Source organism: Macaca mulatta, chromosome 10 (genome assembly GCF_049350105.2).
Source record: "Macaca mulatta isolate MMU2019108-1 chromosome 10, T2T-MMU8v2.0, whole genome shotgun sequence".
NCBI classification, from domain to species: Eukaryota; Metazoa; Chordata; class Mammalia; order Primates; family Cercopithecidae; genus Macaca; species Macaca mulatta.
Genome location: NC_133415.1, coordinates 86,886,559 through 86,910,020, shown reverse-complemented (window position 1 = coordinate 86,910,020; position 23,462 = coordinate 86,886,559). Strand labels below are relative to the sequence as shown.

The 23,462-nt window shown below is 44.0% G+C and overlaps 1 pseudogene; it reads right to left on the bottom strand.

The window, feature by feature from the left end:
• Positions 1-22,605: 22,605 nt before the first annotated feature.
• On the bottom strand, positions 22,606-23,462 carry LOC107000432 (small ribosomal subunit protein uS5 pseudogene; annotated as a pseudogene).

Here is a 23,462-nt window from a genome sequence, read left to right as displayed (position 1 = left end):
TTTGATCAAGTGTTTTAAACATTTGATATTTGACAAGCTACTCAAAATTAAATTTCAAAAAAAATTTTTTTTTTTGAGACGGAGTCTCACTCTGTTGCCCAGGCTGGAGTGCAGTGGTGCAGCCTTGGCTTACTGCAACCTCTGCTCCCGGGTTCAAGCAATTCTCCTGCCTCAGCCTCCCAAGTAGCACACACCACTGTGCCCAGCTAATTTTTGTATTTTTTTTAAAAAGACAGGGTTTCACCATATTGGCCAGGCTGGTCCTGAACTCCTGACCTTGTGATCCGCCCACCTCGGGCTCCCAAAGTGCTGGGATTACAGGCATGAGCCACTGTGCCCGGCTCAAATTTTAAAATCAATCATTTTTTACCCAAACTTAGACATAACAGGAACCCCTAAGGTCTAAGAAAGACATATTAGGCTTATTTGGTATGCTAAAATCATACAGGAAGCATTGTCATATTTTAAAATGGTGTGTAACTTTCTTTGAGTTGTATTTATATAAATGTATTATTAATATTAATTTAATATTACTAACACATTATTACATAATTAATATTACATAATGTGTTAGTAACATTAATGTGTTTCCAAATCATATTCCTAAATTCTGGTATGTCTTAGTATATGTTATCACAGTCATAATTATGGTTATTATATTAAATTGTTGTATGCCACAGAAATAACCAAATTTCTTTGCCAATTGCATCTTTAATTATGGCTACTCTAAGTTTTTGTAGTCTACAGTTATTGTCTTTTTTTTTGGAAACAGGGTCTCATGGCATGATCAGGACTCACTCTCACTGCAGTCTTGACCTCCTGGGCTCATGCAATCATCCTGCCCCAGTCCCCTGAGTGACTGGGACTACAGGTGTGCACCACTATACCCAGCTAATTTTTAAAAAAATTTTAGTAGAGATGGTCTCACTATGTTGCTCAGGCTGGTCTTGAGCTCCTGAGCTCAAGCGATCCTCCAACCTTGGCCTGCCAAAGTGCTGGGATTACAGGCGTGAAGCACTGTGCCTGGCTCACATTGTCTTAAATTCTTCTTATAATAGGCCTAAGTCCCTAGCTTCTCTTTATAGTTATTCTTGTGTGCTTTAACAAATGTTTTACCAGTTCTCTAACCCAGATTTTGATCACATGACACGTCTAGGTTTTTTTTTTTGTTTTTCAGAGACGGGACTCACTATGTTGCCCAGACTGGTTTCAAACTCCCAGGCTCAAGTGACCCTCAGGCCTCAGTCTCCCAAAGTGCTAGGATTATGGGCATGAGCCACCACACTCAGCCTGCTTGCAGATCTTATCCACAGACTTAACCAGTACTACCAAACGTCAATAAGAGACACTGATAAAGATCTAACAGGTGCCTGCCTCTCCTTCTTACCCTGCTTGGTCCAAATTGTTTAAACTGGCCATAAGTCCGTCAGCCACGTGAGTCCCACTGAGGGACTAGATGGACCCACCCTAGCAACAATAAGAGACACAGCATAAGTTGGTCATTAATGCTGCCTACAACAGGTTTCAACTAAAAGGAGGAAATGTTGAATTATGCCCCCAGTTAACAGACAAGATGGACTCCTTGTGGTTCAAAAGTAAAAGCAGACCCAAGGCCGGGCGCGGTGGCTCAAGCCTGTAATCCCAGCACTTTGGGAGGCCGAGACGGGCGGATCACGAGGTCAGGAGATCGAGAGCCATCCTGGCTAACACGATGAAACCCCGTCTCTACTAAAAAATACAAAAAAAAACTAGCCGGGCGTGGTGGCGGGCGCCTGTAGACCCAGCTACTCCGGAGGCTGAGGCAGGAGAATGGCGTGAACCCGGGAGGCGGAGCTTGCAGTGAGCTGAGATCCGGCCACTGCACTCCAGCCTGGGCGACAGAGCGAGACTCCGTCTCAAAAAAAAAAAAAAAAAAAAAAAAAAGCAGACCCAAGAGGCCATGGCAGGGCAAGGGAGTGGCCATGCTCTCTATGACCTTAGAAAGCACCGCAAAACTTGGTTTTCTGCAACCAAGTCAAAGAGCAATGCCTGGAAACAACTACAACTGGGAATCTCCCAACTGACCACCAAGAGACCACCTGGTGCCAACCATCTAACTACCTGGAACAAGCCAATTAAGAGAGACTGGTGATTTTGGGCTTAAAGCCCATCCAATCAAGACTCTGTTCCTCATTCTCCTGATTATCCTCGCCTGTCATGCAGGTTTTGTGTATATAATCTCTAACTCTCCACCCACCCCAAAACTTCAGAGCACATTTTCAGTTTGCATGAAAGGCTACATCTCCTTAGTCTGCAGATTGCTTTGACTGATTGACTGATTGATTGGAGACAGAGTCCCACTCTGTTGCCCAGGCTGGAGTGCAAAGGCGTGATCTCGGCTCACTGCAACCTCCGCCTCTCGGGTTCAAGCGATTCTCCTGCCTCAGGCTCCCCAGTAGCTGGGATTACAGGTGTGTGCCACCAGGCCCGGCTAAGTTTTATACTTTTAGTAGAGACGGGGGTTTCACCATGTTGGCCAGGCTGGTCTCAAACTCCCGACGTCAGGTGATCTACCTGCCTTGGCCTCCCAAAGTGCTGGGATTACAGGTGTGAGCCACAGCGCCTGGCCTGCAGATTAGTTTTAGAAAATAAAGTTCTCTTTTTTCCTCTGCAGAGCTCATGGTCTTTTATTAAAAACATGCATAATAAAAATTGTGGAGGACTTTCATTTCTTGTTTCTGGAATGTTTCATTTTTTATTAGCCGTTATTTCCTCTGTAACCGGAAAACATAAAGGTCTATTTAAAAATACTAGGTGTTTTTTTCTTCAAGATGACAGATTAAAAGCTTTCAGCATGACTTAGTCACTTGGAAACAACAAAACAGCGCATCAAGACCAACTATGAGAGCTTTAATTCAAGAAGGAAGACAGGAATTCACTGAAATAGTAAACGGTAACCCAGACCCTGGGGAGGAAAAGGTGAACAAGCAGCCCCCGTGATGGTGTTTGGCTGACAAATGTGAGTGAAGCTCCAGTGTATGACAGGGGCAGTCAGTCTCCCTCTATGACTCACCTTTCCTCTACAGATCTGTGCAACCCAGGCCAAGGATGAACACTCGTTTCTCCCAAGCCCTGGGAGGCAGAGAAAGGGAAAGTCACTGGGAAAAGTGCAGACAGTTTCCCAGATCTGGGGCCAAGAGGAGGATGCCATAATCCAGGCTCATACAAAGCCAGACGTTGTTTGGCAACCTGGCAGTGGCAGCCACAGCAGGCCTTTTAGTCTCATGCTAGAGATTGGGGTGCTTGTTCTGGAATGGGGGAAGGGCCGCACAGCCAGAACTGATCACTGAGTGTGAAGAGTGCCCCAGCCATAAACACTAAATTAGGCTGTCTCCCATCATAGGACTGGAATGAGAGGAGAGTTGCTGAAACTGAAGTTTCTCACCAGTGGTGAGACTTGCAGCTAGGGACAGCTTTGTGACCTGGAAGCAGTCTGCAGGTGTCATTGCTTAGTGCCCCAACCTGCTCCCTTGGTCAGTTGGGGTACAGTGTCCCACAGCTCCAAGAAGCAGAAGAGGGAGGCAGACCCTACTCCCCTGGAGATCTAACCCTTGGTGCAGTCACCCCATGGGAGCGGGGAACATGACCTGCCAAAGTCCCCCTTGGGGCACAGGAAATGCAAGCTCAGCACCAGCTGCTGAAGGCAGTATCACCAAAGCCCATAATTAGACTTGGAAAGGAGGTCATCTCTCTCCCCTTACCCTTGTCCTCAGTGCACTGTTGTGGACTTGACAGTGGCTGTTCCCAACAGGGCTGGGAAGCATGGGCTTAAAGAAAGAAACCACTTCTTGGGCTTCTCCAGCAGCTTCACCCTCACTGAAGGTGAACACCCTAAAGGAAAGTGCTGTTTTGATTCTCCATTGCTTCCACCCTCATGCCTCCCTGATGGCTCTTACTCTTAAGCACCATCTACTAGACTGCAACCTGAATTATACCACTGAACAAAAGTACATCACTGAAACAAATAATGTCTGAGAAAGCCACTGCATGAACTTATCTACAACCAAGAAACCTGTACAGAGCCTTGGCACCCTGAAAACACCCAGAAATAAAGCCAATCAATCGTAGACAACATATACCACAGTCATGTCAACAAGGGGAAAAAAAGAATAAAAAATTAAGAAGCCACCAGGTGCAGTGGCTCATGCCTGTAATCCATCCTAGCACTTTCGGAGGTTGAGGCAGGTGGATCACTTGAGGTCAGGAGTTTGAGACCAGCCTGGCCAACATGGTGAAGCCCCATCTCTGCTAAAAATACAAAAATTAACTGGGCATGGTGGCAGATGCCTATAATCCCAGCTACTCAGGAGGCTGAGGCAGGAGAATTGCTTGAACTGGGGGGTGGGGCAGGGGGCAAAGGTTGCAGTGAGCCGAGATCACGCCACTTCACTCCAGCTTGGGCGAAAGAGCAAAACTCTGTCTCAAAAAAAAAAAAAAAAAAAAAATCAAGAAACCCCATCCAAATGATAGCGAATTCAAAAAAGGAAGTGTCAGTTCCTTCATTTGAGAAGGAACCAGGGCAAGAACTCCAGGAAAAAAAAAAACCAAAGTATTTAGTCACCTCCAAAAGACCTCATTAGGTCTCAAGCAATGGATCCTAACAGATATGGAACTTAGAATATGAATGGCAAAGAAACTCAATGAGATCAAAGAGAAAGTTGAAATCCAACACAGGGAAGTCAGAAGAACAATCAAAGATTTGAAAGATAACACAGCTATATTAAGAATGAATGAAGCAATTTCTAGAATTAAAAATTAACTAACAGATTTTCAAAATATAGCTAGAAGCCTTAACAACACACTATACTAAGTAGAAGAAAGAATTTCAGAGCTCAAAGACTGGTCCTTTGAATCAACCCAGTCAGACAAAAATAAAGATAAAATAATTTTTTAAAAATGAACAAAGCCATCAATAAATATGGGATTATATAAAGTGACCAAATTTATGACTAACTGGAATTTCTGAGAGAGAAGAACACGTAAGCAACTTGAAAAATACATTCAAGGGCCGGGCGCGGTGGCTCAAGCCTGTAATCCCAGCACTTTGGGAGGCCGAGACGGGCGGATCACGAGGTCAGGAGATCAAGACCATCCTGGCTAACGCGGTGAAACCCCGTCTCTACTAAAAAAAATACAAAAAACTAGCCGGGCAAGGTGGCGGGCGCCTGTAGTCCCAGCTACTCGGGAGGCTGAGGCAGGAGAATGGCGCAAACCCGGGAGGTGGAGATTGCAGTGAGCTGAGATCCGGCCACTGCACTCCAGCCTGGGCGACAGAGCGAGACTCCGTCTCAAAAAAAAAAAAAAAAAAAAAAAAAAAAAAAAGAAAAATACATTCAAGGATATAATTCAGGAAAATTTCCCCAATCTGGCTAGAGAGTTCAATATGCAGATAAAAGAAATCTAGAGGCCGGGCGCGGTGGCTCAAGCCTGTAATCCCAGCACTTTGGGAGGCCGAGACGGGTGAATCACAAGGTCAGGAGATCGAGACCATCCTGGCTAACATGGTGAAACCCCGTCTCTGCTAAAAAATACAAAAAACTAGCTGGGCGAGGTGGCGGGCGCCTGTAGTCCCAGCTACATGGGAGGCTGAGGCAGGAGAATGGCATAAACCTGGGAGGCGGAGCTTGCAGTGAGCTGAGATCCGGCCACTGCACTCCAGCCTGGGCGACAGAGCAAGACTCCATCTCAAAAAAAAAGAAATCTAGAGAATTCCTGTGAGATAGTATGCAAGATGACCATCCTCAAGGTACATAGTCATCAGACTATCCAGGGTTAATGTGAAAGAAAAAATCTTAAAGGCAACTAGAGAAAAGCATCATATTACCTATAAAGGGAAAGCCATCAGACTAACAGTGAACTTCTCAGCAGAAAAGATTTACAAACCAAAAGAGACTGGGGGCCCATTTTTAGGAATTTTTTTTTTCAAGTAGAGACGGGATCTTGCTCTGTTGCCCAGGCTAGAGTACAGTTGTGCAATCATAGCTCACTGCAGCCTCAAACTGCTAGGCTCAAGTGATCCTCCTACATCAGCTTCCCTAGTTGCTGGGATGACAGGTGCATGCCACAATGCCTGGCTAATCTTTTTTAACTTTTTGTAGAGACAGGGTCTCGCAGACTAGTTGCCCAGACTAGTTTTGAACTCCTGGCCTTAAGCAATCCTCTTCATAAATGAAGGAGAAATAAGGTCTTTCCCAGACAAACAATTGCTATGAGAATTTGTCACCACCAGACCAGTCCTACAAGAGATGCTTAAGGGAGTTCTAATTGCGGAAACTAAAGAATGGTACTTGCTATCACAAAAACACACAGTCCACAGACTCTATAAAGCAATTACACAATCAAGATTATAAAGCAATTAGCTAACAACACTACAGTGGCAACAAAACTTAACATATCAATATTAACCTTGAACGTAAATGGTCTAAGCACTCCACTTAAAAGATATAGAGTGGTGGCCAGGTGCGGTGGTTCATGCCTGTAATCCCAGCACTTTGGGAGGCCAAGGTGGGCAGATCATGAGGTCAGGAGATCGAGACCATCCTGGCTAACATAGTGAAACTAAAAATACAAAAATACTCTACTCACGGTCTCTACTAAAAATACAAAAAATTAGCTAGGCATGGTGGCAGGCGCCTATAGTCGCAGCTACTGAGGAGGCTGAAGTGGGAGAATCACTTGAACCCGGGAGGAAGAGGTTACAGTGAGCTGAGATTGTGCCATTGCACTCCAGCCTGGGCAACAAGAGCAAAATTCTGTCTCAAAATAAAAAAAAAAAAAAAGATATAGAGTGGCAAGTTGGATTAAAAAAACAAGATCCATCCTTCTTCTGTCTTCAAGAGAACCATCTCACATATAAGGACACCCATAGGCTCAAAGTAAAGAGACAGAGAAAGATCTATCATGCAAATGGAAACAACAAAAAAAGCATAGGGATCGCTATTCTTCTATCAGATAGAATAGACTTTAAATGAACAACAGTAAAAAAAAGACAAAGAAAAGCATTACATAATGATGAAAAGTTCAATTCGACAAGAAGATCTAACTATGCTAAACATATATGCACCCAACATTGGAGCAGCCAGCTTTATAGAATAATTACTTCTAGACCTAAGAAAAGACTTAGACACACAATAATAGTAGGGGACTTCAACACACACTTGTTATTATTAAGCACATCATGAAGGCAGAAAACTAACAATTGTAATAGCAGGCACATCATATGCCAAAAGGAGGGAAGAGAGAGAGAAGGCACCACACTTTTTTTTTTTTTTTTTTTTTCCTGAGATGGAGTCTCGCTCTGTCGCCCAGGCTGGAGTGCAGTGGTGCGATCTCGGTTCACTGCAACCTCCACCTCCTGGGTTCAGGCAATTCTCCTGCCTCAGACTCCCAAGTAGCTGAGATTACAGGTGCGTGCCACCACACCCAGCTAATTTTTATATTTTTAATAGAGACAGGTTTCACCTTGTTGGCCAGGCTGGTCTCGAACTCCTGACCTCATGATCCATCCACCTCGGCCTCCCAAAGTGCTGAGATTACAGGCATGAGCCACCACGCCCAGCCGGCGCCACACATTTTTAAATGACCAGACGTTGTGCTATTGTGAAGACAGCACCAAACCATGAGAGATCCACCCTCATGACCCAAATACCTCCCACCAGGCCCCACCCCCAGCATTGGGATTACAATTCATTTATTTTTATTTTATTTTTTTTTTGAGACGGAGTCTCGCTCTGTCGCCCAGGCTGGAGTGCAGTGGCCGGATCTCAGCTCACTGCAAGCTCCGCCTCCCGGGTTCACACCATTCTCCTGCCTCAGCCTCCCAAGTAGCTGGGACTATAGGCGCCCGCCACCTCGCCCGGCTAGTTTTTTGTATTTTTTAGTAGAGACGGGGTTTCACCGTGTTAGCCAGGATGGTCTCGATCTCCTGACCTCGTGATCCGCCCGTCTCGGCCTCCCAAAGTGCTGGGATTACAGGCGTGAGCCACCGCGCCCGGCCGGGATTACAATTCAATGTAAGATTTGGTCAGGGACAAATATCCAAATTATATCAGTATCTTACAGGAAATATGATAATTCACACCTTATATTTTCCATCTTTCCCAATATTGTCATATCACAATATGTTTTATTAAATCAATATTTCGTGTTAATCTTATTATGATTTTCCTATACTAGTGTGGTTTACTTCTGGATCAATTAGACATATTATGATCACATTTCCTTTCTCTCTCTTTTTTTTTTTTTTTTTTTTTTTGAGACGGAGTCTCGCTCTGTCACCCAGGCTGGAGTGCAGTGGCCGGATCTCAGCTCACTGCAAGCTCCGCCTCCCGGGTTTACGCCATTCTCCTGCCTCAGCCTCCCGAGTAGCTGGGACTACAGGCGCCTGCCACCTCGCCCGGCTAAGTTTTTGTATTTTTAGTAGAGACGGGGTTTCACTGTGTTAGCCAGGATGGTCTCGATCTCCTGACCTCGTGATCCGCCCGTCTCGGCCTCCCAAAGTGCTGGGATTACAGGCTTGAGCCACCGCGCCCGGCCTTCTCTCTCTTTCTCTCTCTCTCTCCCCCTCTTTCTCTTTCTTTCTCTCCTAGTTCTCTCTTTGTCTTTCTTTCGATGGGGTCTCTCTGTCACTCAGGCTGGTCTGGAACTCCTGGACTCAAGTGATCCTCCTACCTCAGCCCCCTGAGCAGCTGAGGTTACAGGTGCATGCCACTGTGCCCAGCTACATTTCCTTTCTTATACAATTTTTGGTTTTTCTTGGAATTAACAATTGCCTTAGTTTTTGTTTGCCAAATTTTCTGTCATTATCACTAATTCTTCCAGACTTTCCAACATAAATGTAAAAATGCCTAAATTATTTTCAACACAGACAAACATGTCAGATACTCTATCAGTTCCCTGGAAATAACCCCCTAGAGTGCTTCTTTCTCCAGTCTCTCTAAGTCTGCATATAGCTATCCTCTTGGGACTTCCTTCTGCTTCCTTCCTAGGTTGATCCCACTTCCTAAAACCTATTATCTTTGTCTTTTTTTTTATTGATACATAATATTGGTACATAGTTATGGGGTACATATGATACTTTGTTACATACATAGAATGTGTAATGACCAATTCAGGGTATTTAGGATATCCATCATCTTCAGCATTTATCATCTCTGTGTGTTCAGTACATTTCAAGTTGTCTCTTCTAGCTATTTTGAAATGCATAATACACTGTTGTTTAACTATAGTCACTTTACTCTGCTATTAAAAATCAGAACATATTCCTTCTATCTAACTGTATGTTTGTACCTATTAACCAACCTCTCTTCCTCCCCACTCACACACCCACAACCCTTTTAGCCTCTGGTAACTAACATTTTACTCTCTACTTTCATGAGATCAACTTTTTTTAGGCTCCCACAAGAGTGAGAATATGTCATATTTGCCTTTCTGGGTCGAGCTTATTTCACTTAACACGATGACCTCCAATTCCAACCATGTTGCTACAAATGACATAATTTATTCTTTTTTTTTTTTTTGAGACAGGGTCTCACTCTGTCGCCCAGGCTAGAGTGCAGTGGCGTGATCATAGCTCACTGCAGCCTTGACCTCCCAGGCTCAAGCAATCCTCCCACTTCAGCCTTCCAAGTAGCTTGGACTACAGGCACACCACCATGCCCAGCTAATTTTTGCATTTTTTTGTAGAGATGGGGTTTTGCCATGTTGCCCAGGCTGGTCTCAAACTCCTGAGTTCAAGTGATCCACCCATCTTGGCCTACCAAAATGCTGGGATTGCAGGCATGAGCAACCATGCCCAGCCTAATTCATTCTCCTTCCCCGCTTTTTTTTTGATGGGCTGTTGCTCTGTTGCCCAGGCTAGAGTGCAGTGGTGCAGTCATGGCACGCTGCAGCCTTGAAATTCTAGGCTCAGGTGGTCCTCCTGACTCTGTCTCCTGAGTAGCTGGGACTACAGGCACATGTTGCCACGCTTGGCTAATTTTTTATTTTATTTTTTGTAGAGACAGGGGTCTCACTGTGTTGCCCAGGCTGGTCTCGAACTCCTGGCCTCAAACAGTCCTCCCACCTTGGTCTCCTAAAGTGCTGGGATTACAGGCATGAGCCAACATGCCCACTCTTCAGTCTTTTTAATTGCCAAATAATATTCCATTATGTGTGTGTGTGTATATATATATATATATATATATATATATATATATATATATATATCACATTATCTTTCTCAGTCATCCACTGATGGACACAAAGTTGATTCCATATCTTTGCTATTGTGAATAGTGCTGCAATAAACATATGGGTGGAGCTATCCCTTGATGTACTGATTTCCTTTCCTTTGGATAAATACACAGTAGTGAGACTGCTACATCGCGTGATAGTTCTACTTTTAGTTTCTTTGAGAAATCTCCATAACTGTTTTCCATAATGGCTATACTAATTTGCATTCCCACCAACAGTGTATAAGTCTCCTCTTCTCTGCATCCTGACCAGCAACTGTTTATTTTATTTTTTTATCTTTTTCGTAATAGCCATTCTAACTGGGGTGAGACAATATCTCACAGTGGTTTTGATTTCCTTTTATTTTTATTATTATTATTTTTTTGAGACGGAGTTTCTGGCTTGTTGCCCAGGCTGGAGTACAATGGCACAATCTCAGCTCACCACAGCCTCTGCCTCCCGGGTGCAAGCAACTCTCCTGCCTCAGCCTCCCGAGTAGCTGGGACTACAGGTGTGTACCACCATGCTGGCTAATTTTGTATTTTTAGTAGAGACGGGGTTTCACTATGTTGGCCAGGCTGGTCTCGAACTCCTGACCGCAGGCCCACCTTGGCCTCCCAAAGTGCTGGGATTACAGGCATGAGCCACCATGCCCGGCCTTGATTTGCATTTCTATGATGATTAGTAATATTGAGCATTTTTTCATATACCTGCTGGCCTTTGTACATCTTCTTTTGAGAAATGTCTGTTCAGATCCTTTGCTCACTTTTAAAAATGGAATTGTTTTTGCTATTGAGTTGTTTGAGTTCCATGTATATTCTGGATATTAATCTCTTGTTAGATGAACGGTTTGCAAATATTTTGTACCATTCAACAGGTTGTCTCTTCATTCTGTTGTTTCCTTTGCTGTGCATAAACTTTTTAGTTTAGTATAGTCCCATTTGTCTATTTTCGTTTTTGTTGCCTGTGCTTTTGAGGTCTTAGTCATAAAGTCTTTGCCTAGACCAGTATCCTAGAGGGTTTCCCCATGTTTTCTTCTAGTGGTTCTATAGTTTGGAATACATTTAAGTCTTTCATGCATTTTTGAAGGGAGCCTTCCCCTCCACACCTGTGGGTATTTCTCGCAAGGTGAAGACGAGAGACTGAGAAAAGAAATACGACACAGAGACAAAGTATAGAGGAAGAAACGTGGGCCCAGGGGACCCGCGCTCAGCAAGTGAGGACCTGCACCGGCACTGGTCTCTGAGTTCCCTCAGTATTTATTCATCACTGTCTCTACTATCTCATCAAGGGGAATGTGGCAGGGCTATAGGGTGAAGGTGGGTAGAGGGTCAGCAGAAAAACATGTGAGCAAAGACTCTGTGTCATAAATAAGTTGAAGAAAAGGTGCTGTGCCCGGATGTGCACATAGGCTAGATTTATGTTTAACCTTACATTAACACCTCAGTGCAGTAAAGAGGAACAGAGCAGTACTGCTGCCATGATGTCTCGCTTCCAGTCATAAGGCGGTTTTCTCCTATCTTAGAATAGAATGTACAGTTGGATTTTACACCAAGATATTCCATTCCCAGGGACATGCAGGAGACAGGTGCCTTCCTCTTATCTCAACTGCATAGAGGCCTTCCGCTTTCACTAATACTCCTCAGCACTGACCCTTTACAGGTGTCAGGCTGGGGGGCTCTACGGTCTTTCCCTTCCCACGAGTCCATATCTCAGGCTGTCTCAGCGGGGAGAAACCTGGACAATACCCAGGCTTTCTTGGGCAGGGGTCCCTGCGGCCTTCCACAGTGCACTGTGTCCCTGGTTAATCAAGAATGGAGAATGGCGATGACTTTCACCAAGCATACTGCCTGCAAAAACATTTTTAACAAAGCACATCTTGCCGGGCGTGGTGGCTCACGCCTGTAATCCCAGCACTTTGGGAGGCCGAGGCGGGCGGATCACAAGGTCAGGAGATCGAGACCACGGGGAAACCCCGTCTCTACTAAAAATACAAAAAATTAGCCGGGCGTGGTCATGGGCGCCTGTAGTCCCAGCTACTCGGGAGGCTGAGGCAGGAGAATGGCGTGAACCCAGGAGGCGGAGCTTGCAGTGAGCCGAGATCTCGCCACTGCACTCCAGCCTGGGCGACAGAGCGAGACTCCATCTCAAAAAAAAAACAAAAAAAACAAAAAACAAACAAACAAAAAAAAAACAAAGCACATCCTGCACAGCCCTAGATCCATTAAACCTTGAGTCAATACAGCACATGTTTTTGTGAGCACAGGGCTGGGACAAGAGTTACAGGTTAACAGCATCTCAAAGCAGAACAATTTTTCTTAGCACAGATCAAAATGTAGTTTCTTTTGTCTTCCTTTTTCTAATTAGACACAGTAACAATCTGATCTCTCTTTCTTTTCCCCACATTTCCCCCTTTTCTTTTGACAAAACCACCATCATCATTGTGGCCCGTTCTTGACGGTCGCTGTCTCTTCGGAGCTGCTGGGTACACCTGTAGACTAACAACAGACAGAGCAGGCACACAAGGATTAATACAAAATTTACAATAGTGGAACTTCCGAGGCTTTTAACCCAAGTGACAGGGTTAAGATTTGCAAAGCCATCAGCAGCTCCTGCGATTGCCTCAGTTCCTGGTACCAGATTTAAATGGGCTTTTGATGCTTTGAAAATTTGCTCTTTTAATTTTGAAACGTCTAAAGTAAGATTATCTTCTCTTTCCTACAGATGGCATCCAACGATGTCCCAGTGATGCTCAGACTCATTACAGGCTCGGAGTGTAATACAAAAATCTGACGTATTCCTGTCACACTGTAACTGAAAACGATGTTCCGAGCTCATGAGCCTGTCTCCCACCCAAATGACAGTTTGTCTAAGATCATTAATTGGGTTTGCCAATTTTTGATCAATATCAGATTGTGAATTCCACAATCTCGCAAAATTTTTTTGCCAATTGTTAACAAAGTTTACTGTCTGTACAGAAGAGTGCAATGCAACTCCTGCCACAGCGGCCATAGCTGTGACTGCAATTAATCCCATGATCACTGAAATTAAAGTAAAAATGAATCTTTCGGATCTATTTAGAACTCCTTTTAATACTTCAGTCAACATATGGATGGATGGCGAAGCCTCCCATGGTCGGTCCATGGACACAGGGATCCACATGCCCTCTCTTGTTCTCACTAGTAGAATATGGTGCTGCCAATTAAAAGTCGAATCAATGCAAGTGAACAATCTACAGTTTTCACAGGATATAGTTTGGGAATCTGGTTTAATAACTAAGTTTCCTACAATTAGCATATAAGGGGGTTTTACACAATTTTGCACAGGAATTGTCAGACTGGAATTTAGATCAATAGTATAAGATGACTTACGACAGGACTTATTATTTTTGGTCTTGGAGCAGAGATTCCTTTTTCTCCCCATTCCCAAGGGTAGGGAGACTAACCTTTTGTACTTATTTTTATCTAAACCTTCTCTTACGTCACTGTTCACAGCCGGACTCATATGTGCACTGGAACACGATTGAGTTTGTCCTGTGCAACTGCGGTGGATGAGGTGCCCAATCTATAATGGTTCCGAATTCATTGTTTTGGAGTATCACCACATTATCCGCCACACATTCTTCCCAAACTAAAACTTCTAGGCGTTTTGATTCTTTGGGAATTTCCTTGAGGCAAGGCTTCCCCTTAGGCCTAGATTGTAATGATCTTTGATAAGAAGGGTCCTGTAAATAATTTACCTGTGGCCTGAGTGACATTCCACTTACCATGTCATAAGTAAATCTACTGGTGGTACTGACAATAGGTACTTCTACTAATTGTGGGTTTCGGGCATTAAGCATCCTGGTGCCCTCCCTAGGCAAATAGGAGGATAACGATACCCAATTGAAATATTCATCATTCCTTCCTCCTCGGGTTGGGCAGGGCAACAGTCATCTATGGGGCCAGGTACCCACGCACTATTATTAACATATACTTCAATCAGATTATCCATCCATGTAACTGCCCGAATTAAGGGCGGGAAGGGCACGTAGGCCCAGTAGGTATAATCAGCTGCAGCTGCTCCTGCAGACGTGGAGAGACTTCCTACCGTTGATACAATCATCAAAGCTGCAAGCAGCATACTCTCTGGAGTTTGTGTCACCCTTGTGTTCTCTCGGCTTTTTTTCAGAGAACTGTGTCAGCTTTTTAAATTGTGCCCAAGTCGGCGGTTCTGTTTTTCTTGGTGGATGGCAACTTCGTCTGTTCTTCTGATATCACCATTTTGTTCGTCTGGCAAGTCGATGGTGCTCGATTGCGGTGTCTCCGTCTCTGCGGAGACGCTTTTCTTTGCATCTCCGATGGGTTCATTGTAGAACTTTAAATGTCTAGTCGGTATCTAAACAGGAAGCTGATTTACCCCTGGTGAAACACAAGCAAAACCTCTCCCCCATGTTACCACCTTCCCTATTTCCCATGTTTTATTTTTGTTGTCTTTCCACCAAATTAGTTTTCCTTCATGTGGGCTGTTCTTTTTACCAGTAAGATGTTGTTTTGCAGAGGTAGTAGTCTAATTTCTATAAATGTTTAAAAAATTTAAAGTATTGGCCGGGCGCGGTGGCTCAAGCCTGTAATCCCAGCACTTTGGGAGGCCGAGGCGGGCGGATCACAAGGTCAGGAGATCGAGACCACAGTGAAACCCCGTCTCTACTAAAAATACAAAAAATTAGCCGGGCGCGGTGGCGGGCGCCTGTAGTCCCAGCTACTTGGGAGGCTGAGGCAGGAGAATGGCGGGAACCCGGGAGGCGGAGCTTGCAGTGAGCCGAGATCGCGCCACTGCACTCCAGCCTGGGCAACAGCGTGAGACTCCGTCTCAAAAAAAAAATAAAAATAAAAATAAAGTATAGAGTGCTAGATTAAGTTTCATCTGAGGAGTGGTATACTCCTTACTGTCTCCCCCTTCTTTTTTGTTTAACCAATTGAGTTTTGAGTGTTCTGTTAGTTCTTTCAACTATGGCCTGTCCTTGGGAATTATAGGGAATTCCTGTTGTATGTGTAATTTTCCACTGATTTAAGAATTTTTGGAATATTTTACTACAGTATCCTGGCCAATTGTCAGTTTTAATTTTTTCTGGAACACCCATGAGAGCAAAACAAGATAATAAATGTCTTTTAACATGGGAAATACTTTCTCCTGTCTTGCCCATATGAAATGTGAATAAGTATCAACTGTCACATGGACAAATGATAATTTTCCAAATGAAGGTACATGTGCGACATCCATTTGCCATAACGCATTAGGACCTAGACCTCTGTAATTAACTCTTGCCTCTTGAGTGGGCAGGTGTAGAACTTGACACTGGGTGCAATGTTGTACAATATATTTTTCCTATTTCCATATGATATCAAATTTATTTTTTAATCCTGCCGCATTTACATGAGTCAAAGCATGAAGTTCTTGTGCTTTTATGAATGCAGAGGATACCAGTAAGTCAGCTTGTTCATTTGCTTTAGTTAAAGTCCCTGGTAAATTAGTGTGTGCTCGAATATGAGTAACATAAAATAGGAAATTTCTTTTTCTCACAGTTTGTTGTAATAAATTGAACAGCTGGTTTAACTGATCATCCATACTGTATTTGATTAGGGCTGTCGCAACATCCCTTGTAGCCCGTACTATATATGCAGAATCTGACACAATATTAATAGGCTGATTAAAATCTTGTACACTGTAATGGCTGTAACCAACTCTGCTCTTTGAGCCGAGTGATATTGAATTTCAATGACTTGTTCTTTTGGCCCAGTATAAGCCACTTTTTCATTGCTGGAACCATCAGTAAACACTGTCAGAGCACTTTTCTAAAGGTTTAATGTCTGGTAATTTTAGGTAAAATCCAAGTAGTCAATTTTTAAAAATGGAAGGTTTTTGTTTTTGGGTAATGATTGGCAATAATTCCCACAAAATCAGCAAGACCAGTCTGCCACATACAAGAATTGACGAAGGCTTGTCTAACCTGTTCCTTGTTTAAAGGAATAATGATTTTGTCTGGATCACTTCCACACAAGTTTATTATTCATAATCTTGCCTGACCAATTAATGTAGCTATTTGATCCAAGTACAATGTGAAAGTCTTAATTGTACCGTGAGGAAGAAGGGAGCACTCCACAAGGTCAGTGTTTTGAACAATGATGCCTGTCGGAGAATGTGCAGTAGCAAAAATCAACAGTTGGAGTGGGGCCAAGGGATCTATTCTATTTACTTGTGCTGACTGAATTTTTTCTTCAACTAATTCAATTTCATTTGCTGCCTCTGCGGTTAATATTCTTTTACTATTTAAGTCCGGGTCCCCTCTTAAGATAGAGAACAAATTTGACATGGCGTAAGTAGGAATGACTAGAGTTGGCCGAATTTAATTAATATCTCCTAGCAATTTCTGAAAGTCATTTAATGTTTTTAATGTGTCTTTTCTTATTTCTATTTTTTGTGGTTTAATTTTTCTATTTTTTACCTGCATCTATGTTAACTGGAGGATTGGCGGCCCTATTGTTTTGGATCTGTTGTTGCACCCCATCAATCCACCAGGTCTTTTTTTTTTTTTTTTTTTTGAGACGGAGTCTTGCTCTGTCGCCCAGACTGGAGTGCAGTGGCCGGATCTCAGCTCACTGCAAGCTCCGCCTCCCGGGTTTACGCTATTCTCCTGCCTCAGCCTCCCGAGTAGCTGGGACTACAGGCGCCAGCCACCTCGCCCGGCTAGTTTTTTGTATTTTTTAGTAGAGACGGGGTTTCACCGTGTTAGCCAGGATGGTCTCGATCTCCTGACCTCGTGATCCGCCCGTCTCGGCCTCCCAAAGTGCTGGTATTACAGGCTTGAGCCACCGCGCCCGGCCTCCACCAGGTCTTAAATTGTAAAAATTGACAAGGTGAGAGTGACAATTTGGCCAAAATTTCCTGGTCATAAGGAATAAGTCTATTTCCGTGAGCAACGGAATCTAGTAATGTTCTCATATAAGGAGAATTGGGTACATACTGTTTTACTCCCTCTTTCATGTCTTTTAGCATTTTCATAGAAAAGGACTCATACCTGGCATCAGCTCGGGTAGGCACTCCCTCTTGGGCCCCTTCTCCAGGTGGTATGGGCTCTAATATTACTAGAAACTGCCATGCCTCAGTATCTCCTTGTTTTCTTGCCTTCTCAATAATTTCATGTAATGCACCATATTGTCCACTAGGTGGTGCTGTAGGATTAAGTCTCCTAGTGGGCGGCTGAGGATATAGCACCGTGCTCTGTAGTGCTGGAAACTTCCTGGCTGTCCATACTGATTTTCTGGGAGCGGCCGATACTGAAGTTCGGCTGGCGACCAGTATTGGCAGGGTACTGGCCGTTGGGTGTTACTTTCTACCGGCTGATATTGTGGATACTGTATCTGGATTGTCATTGCCGTGATAGAGACTATCCTTTTCTGATATTCTCTTGGGGTTTGTACTTGTCTAACCTGCATTTGGGATTGGAGAGTTGGCCATCGTGGTTTAGACTCTGATGGCCCCAATAGTTCTAGACCTTTTCCCCCCAATTTTGATGGTTCGGAATATATTACCTCCTGTAATTTACTGTAGTCAACATTTTGCGTTGACTGAACCATTACAGGCTCGTCTACCTTTTTATACTGTGAACTTTCCGTTCCTTTCTCGAATTCTGTCCCTGCCTCTTCTTCACAATCAATTACACAGCTTTCAGGGGCATCAGAAACTGAAACGCTATCTTCTTCTGTTTTAAATATTCTAAAGCTATTTTAATAATGGCCCAATTATTCCGTAGTGTAAGTGGGATGATTTTATCCTCCCTATTTTCTTGTTTTAATTCTTTGCCAATTTTTCCCAATCTTTTAGATCTAAAGTTCCCTGTTCTTGAAACCATGGGCAGAATTGTTCTATTGTTTGGAATACCATGATTAGATTTTCTGTAGAGGCTCTAACTCCCCCTCTTCTTAAAAGAATTTTAATAAAGCTGAGATAAGAGGCATATTTGCTTTCAGTTTGACCCATTGTTATCCTAGGTTTCTCTGAGTGCACAAGCTTACCGCAAGGCTGACCGTGGACGTACTCAGGAATCTCTCGTCGATTTGCCTTCAATGATCACACTGTAGCGTATCTTCACCATAGAGAAAGGAACCCACATTGGGCACCAGATGAAGGGGGCCTGCCCCTCCACACCTGTGGGTATTTCTCACAAGGTGGAGACGAGGGACTAAGAAAAGGAAATAAGACACAAAGACAAAGTATAGAGGAAAAAACGTGGTCCTAGGGGACTGGCACTTAGCAAGTGAGGACCTGCACCTGCGCTGGTCTCTGAGTTCCCTCAGTACTTATTGATCACTTTCTTTACTATCTCCACGAGGGGAATGTGGTGGGGCTATAGGGTGAAGGTGGGGAGAGGGTCAGCAGAAAAACATGTGAACAAAGACTCTGTGTCATAAATAGTAGTCGAAGAAAAGATGCTGTGCCTGGATGTGCACATACGCTAGATTTATGTTTAACCTTATATTAACACCTCAGTGCCATGAGGCAGTACCGCTTCCAGCCATAAGGCGGTTTTCTCCTATCTCAGAATAGAATGTATGGTCAGATTTTACACCAAGACATTCCATTCCCAGGGACGTGCAGGAGACAGGTGCCTTCCTCTTATCTCAACCGCATAGAGGCCTTCTGCTTTCACTAATCCTCCTCAGCACAGACCCTTTACAGGTGTCGGGTTGGGGGGCTGTAAGGTCTTTCCCTTCCCATGAGGCCATATCTCAGGCTGTCTCAGTGGGGGGAAACCTGGATAATACCCAGGCTTTCTTGGGCAGGGGTCCCTGTGGCCTTCCACAGTGCATTATGTCCCTGGTTAATAGAGAATGGAGAATGGCGATGACTTTCACAAAGCATACTGTCTGGAAATACTTTTTTTTTTCCTTTTTTTTTTTTTCAGAGGGAAGTCTCTCTCTGTCGCCCAGGCTGGAATGCAGTGGCGCAATCTCGGCTCACTTCAAACTCTGCCTCCTGGGTTCATGCCATTCTCCTGCCTCAGCCTCCCAAGTAGCTGGGACTACAGGTGCGTGCCACCACGCCTGTCTAAGTTTTTGTATTTTTAGTACAGACAGGGTTTCACCATGTTAGCCAGGATGGTCTTGATCTCCTGACCTCATGATCTGCCTGCCTCGGCCTCTCAAAGTGTTGGGATTACAGGCGTGAGCCACTGCGCCCGGCTGCAAACACATTTTTAACAAAGCACATCCTGTACAGCCCTAAATCCCTTAAACCTTGAGTCAATACAGCACATGTTTTTGTGAGCACAGGGTTGGGCCAAGAGTCACAGATTAACAGCATCTCAAAGCAGAACAATTTTTCTTAGTACAGATAAAAATGTAGTTTCTTCACCAGGCGTGGTGGCTCATGCCTGTAATCCCAGCACTTTGGTAGGCTGAGGCAGGCAGATCACGAGGTCAGGAGTTCGAGACCATCCTGACTACCACAGTGAAACCCTGTCTCTACTAAAAATACAAAAAATTAGCTGGGCATGGTGGCGGGCACCTGCAGTCCCAGTTACTAGGGAGGCTGAGGTGGGAGAATGGTGTGAACCCGGGAGGTGGAGCTTGTAGTGAGACGAGATTGTGCCACTGCACTCCAGCCTGGGCGACAGAGTGAGACTTCCTTTCAAAAAAAAAAAAGAGTTTCTTTTGTCTTCCTTTTTCTAGATACAGTAACAATCTGATCTCTCTTTGTTTTCCCTACACATTTTGAGTTGATTTTTTGCATATGGTGAGAGAGAGGAGTTTAGTTTCATTCTTCTGGATATGGATATTGTTTTCACAACAACATTTTCCCCCAGCGTATGTGCTTGGTACCTTTTTCAAATATCAATTTGCTGTATGTGGATTTATTTCTGGGTTCTCTATTTTGTTCTCTTGGTCTATGTTTTTATATCAATGCCATGCTGTTTTGGTTATTAGAGCCTTGCAATATATTTTAAAGTCAGGCAGTGTAATGCCTCTAGCTTTGTTCTTTTCATTTAGGATTGCTTTGACTATTTGGACTTTTTGTTCTGTACAAATTTTAGGATTTTTTTTTTCTGTCTTTCTTGTTTTACTTTTTCTTGTTTTACTCTTGATTACAGGCATGAGCCACTGCACCCAGCCTAATTTTTCTTTTTAAAAAAATGTTTAGCAGAGATCTATCTATATTGCTCAGGTTGGTCTCGAACTCCTGGCTTTAAACAATCCTTCTACCTTGGCCTCTGAGAGTGCTGGGATTACAGGCATGAGCCACCATACTCAGCCAATTTTTCTATTATATTTTTAATTCCCCAGAGCTGTTACTTTTTCTGTTTGTTTTTTGGACCATTTTATCTTTGCTTTATGGATGCAGTATTTTCTACTATCTCTCATAGACTGCTTATTTTTAAAAAACATTTTTCTGTTCTTTTCAGTTTCTGTTCCCTTTTTCTTTTTTTTCTAATTGATGCTGTCTTTCTTGGTGAAGGTTTATCTTAAATATCTGGTGACCCTTTGTTGTCTCTTCATATTTAAGAGTGAGTCACTAAGTATTTGGAAGCTCTGTGTTAACAGGAAGTTTATCAGTTCGTGGGTTTCACTGTAGGATGATAAAGTGGGTACTTAGGTGTTTTGTTGGGGGATCTCAAATATCAGTATGTATAGATCTTTCCTCTGGGGTTAATTAAAATTAATTCCCTGATATCTTGCCTGGAGAATACAAGCCTTGCTGTCAGCATTCCTGGAGCAAATTTCAGCAGGAGGACTGAGTGTGTTTCACCGTTCAGCATGTAGACAATTCATCTAATCTCTGTTTTCAGTCTGATACCCTCCTACCTTAGCCTCCCTGCTATTATCTTTAGCTGTGTCTGGTATCTCAGTGTCTGGAGCTTCTCTACCTCAATTTTGTCCCGGGGGCTGCTAGGGAGATGAAAGGGTAGTTGTCTAAGTGAGTAGGATGGAGAAAAAGACCTGGCCGTTTCACTTCCTATAAAGGCTTTCAGCCAAACCCTCTCTTTCCTGCCTCTCACGTCACCTCTGATCTGCTCTGTCCCAGTCCTGACATTCTAGTGTTCCGCAATACGAATCTGTTTGTCTCTTGTTAGTATAACCCTCAGCAAACATTTAGAATTGTTTTCTCAGCTCAACTATGGTTTTCCATCTTCCAAAAATGTGTTGATATCCTTGATATCCTTTTGTGGTTTCCAGTCTATGGACAAAAATAGTAAGAAAGAAACCTGCTATCGGTTTCTTTCTTACTCTCTTTGTCCATAGACTGGAAACCACAAAAATGTTAACTCACTGTCACTTCAGTGATTTGGGGAGTGAACATATGTGTTTAATCTGTACAAGCATAAACAGAAGTGCAAGACTGTCAAGATGCCCACTGTTTGCTCCTATTAAAAGTTAGAGCCAGAAAATTCATAGATATGGCTGGGCAAGGTGGCTCACGCCTGTAATCCCAGCACTTTGAGAGGCTGAGGCAAGTGGATCATGAGGTCAGGAGTTCAAGATCAGCCTGGCCAAGATGATATAATCCCATTTCTACTAACAATACAAAAATTAGCCGGGCATGGTGGCAGGAACCTGTAATCCCTCTCAGCTACTTGGGAGGCTGAGGCAGGAGAATCGCTTGAACCCAGGGGACAGAGGTTGCAGTGAGCCGAGATTGCGCCACTGCACTCCAGCCTGGGTGACAGAGTAAGACTCTGTCTCAGAAAAAAAAAAAAAAAAAAAGGAAAAAGAAAACTCATAGATAAAATATAGATAAAATTCTACTCTCATAGGCCAATGTGGAAAAAGCAGGAGTCCGAGAGTTGCAGTACATGCGTCCAAGCGCTATTATTATCATTTATTGGTTGTCTGAAGCTAGGTAAGTTAAATTTTCTGACTATCTGTTTCCTCATCTGTAAAGTGGTGATAATCATCCCTAGATAGTCTATCTTACTTGTAATGATGAAGTAAAACAATTGATATAAATATATAAACATCAAATATATATCATTTATCATAAACTCTATTACCAGTAGGCATAGTCAAATATATTTCCAGAGGCACTGTAACATAGCAGAAAAAATATGGGCTCCAGATTCACGCAGACTTGGGCTCGAATTCCATCTCTGTTACTCACTGTGTTATGTTGGGTAAGTGACTTACACTCTCTGAGCCTTCGTTAACCTGTTTATAAAATGGATATAATGTTAACCTGACAAAGCTGTTCTTGAGTATTAAACGAGATAATGCATGTAACATCTATAGGGCCTGACAGTAAGTACTCAACAGATATTAATTCTTCCATACAGGCCCCTAATTTGAGACCAGCTTTTTTTTTTTTTTTTTTTTTTTTCAGGCTTAATTCACTTTATTTTTCTTGTATAAAAACCCTATGTTGCAGCCACTGCTGGAGCCTGGGTCCTCTGCATGGAGACTCTGGTGTGGGTCTTGACGAGGTGGTCAGTGAATTCCTGATAGGGAGACTTGGTGAATATAGTCTCCTTCCAGAGGTCGGGGGTCAGGGAGCTGTAGGTCTTACAGATGGCGTCAAAGGTGGCCTTGGAGAAGTTGCCCAGGGTGGCAGTGCAGCCCCTGGCTGAGGTGTAGCAGTCATCAACACCAGCCATCATGAGGAGCTTCTTGGGCACAGGCGCCCAGACAATGCCAGTGCCTCTGGGCGCGGGGATGAGGTGCACCAGCACAGAGCGGCAGCGGTCTGTCACCTTGCAAGGGACGGTGTGGGGCTTTCCCATCTTGTTCCCCCAATAGCCTCTGCGCACGGGGACATTGGAGAGCTTGGCCAGGATGATGGCTCCGCGGATGGCAGTGGCCACCTCCTTGGAGCGCTTAACACCCAGACCGACGTGGCCATTGTAGTCCCCGATGGCAACAAACGCCTTGAATCTGGTGTGCTGAACGGCGCGGGTCTGCTTCTGCACCGGCATAATCTTCAAAACCTCTTCCTTGAGAGAGGTCCCAAGGAAAAAGTCAATGATCTCAGATTCGTTGATGGGCAGGGAGAAGAGACATCCTCCAGGTACTTGATCTTCAGGTCCTTGACCAGGTGGCCCAGCTTGGTGACGGGCATCTACTCCTTATCCTCGGCCTTGCCTCAGCGAGTTCCGCGGCCTCGGCTCCGGCCAGTCCACGGCCGTGACCCTGGCCCCGGATGCCACTGCCGAAACCTCCGCGGAAGCCACCGCGGTTCCCCAT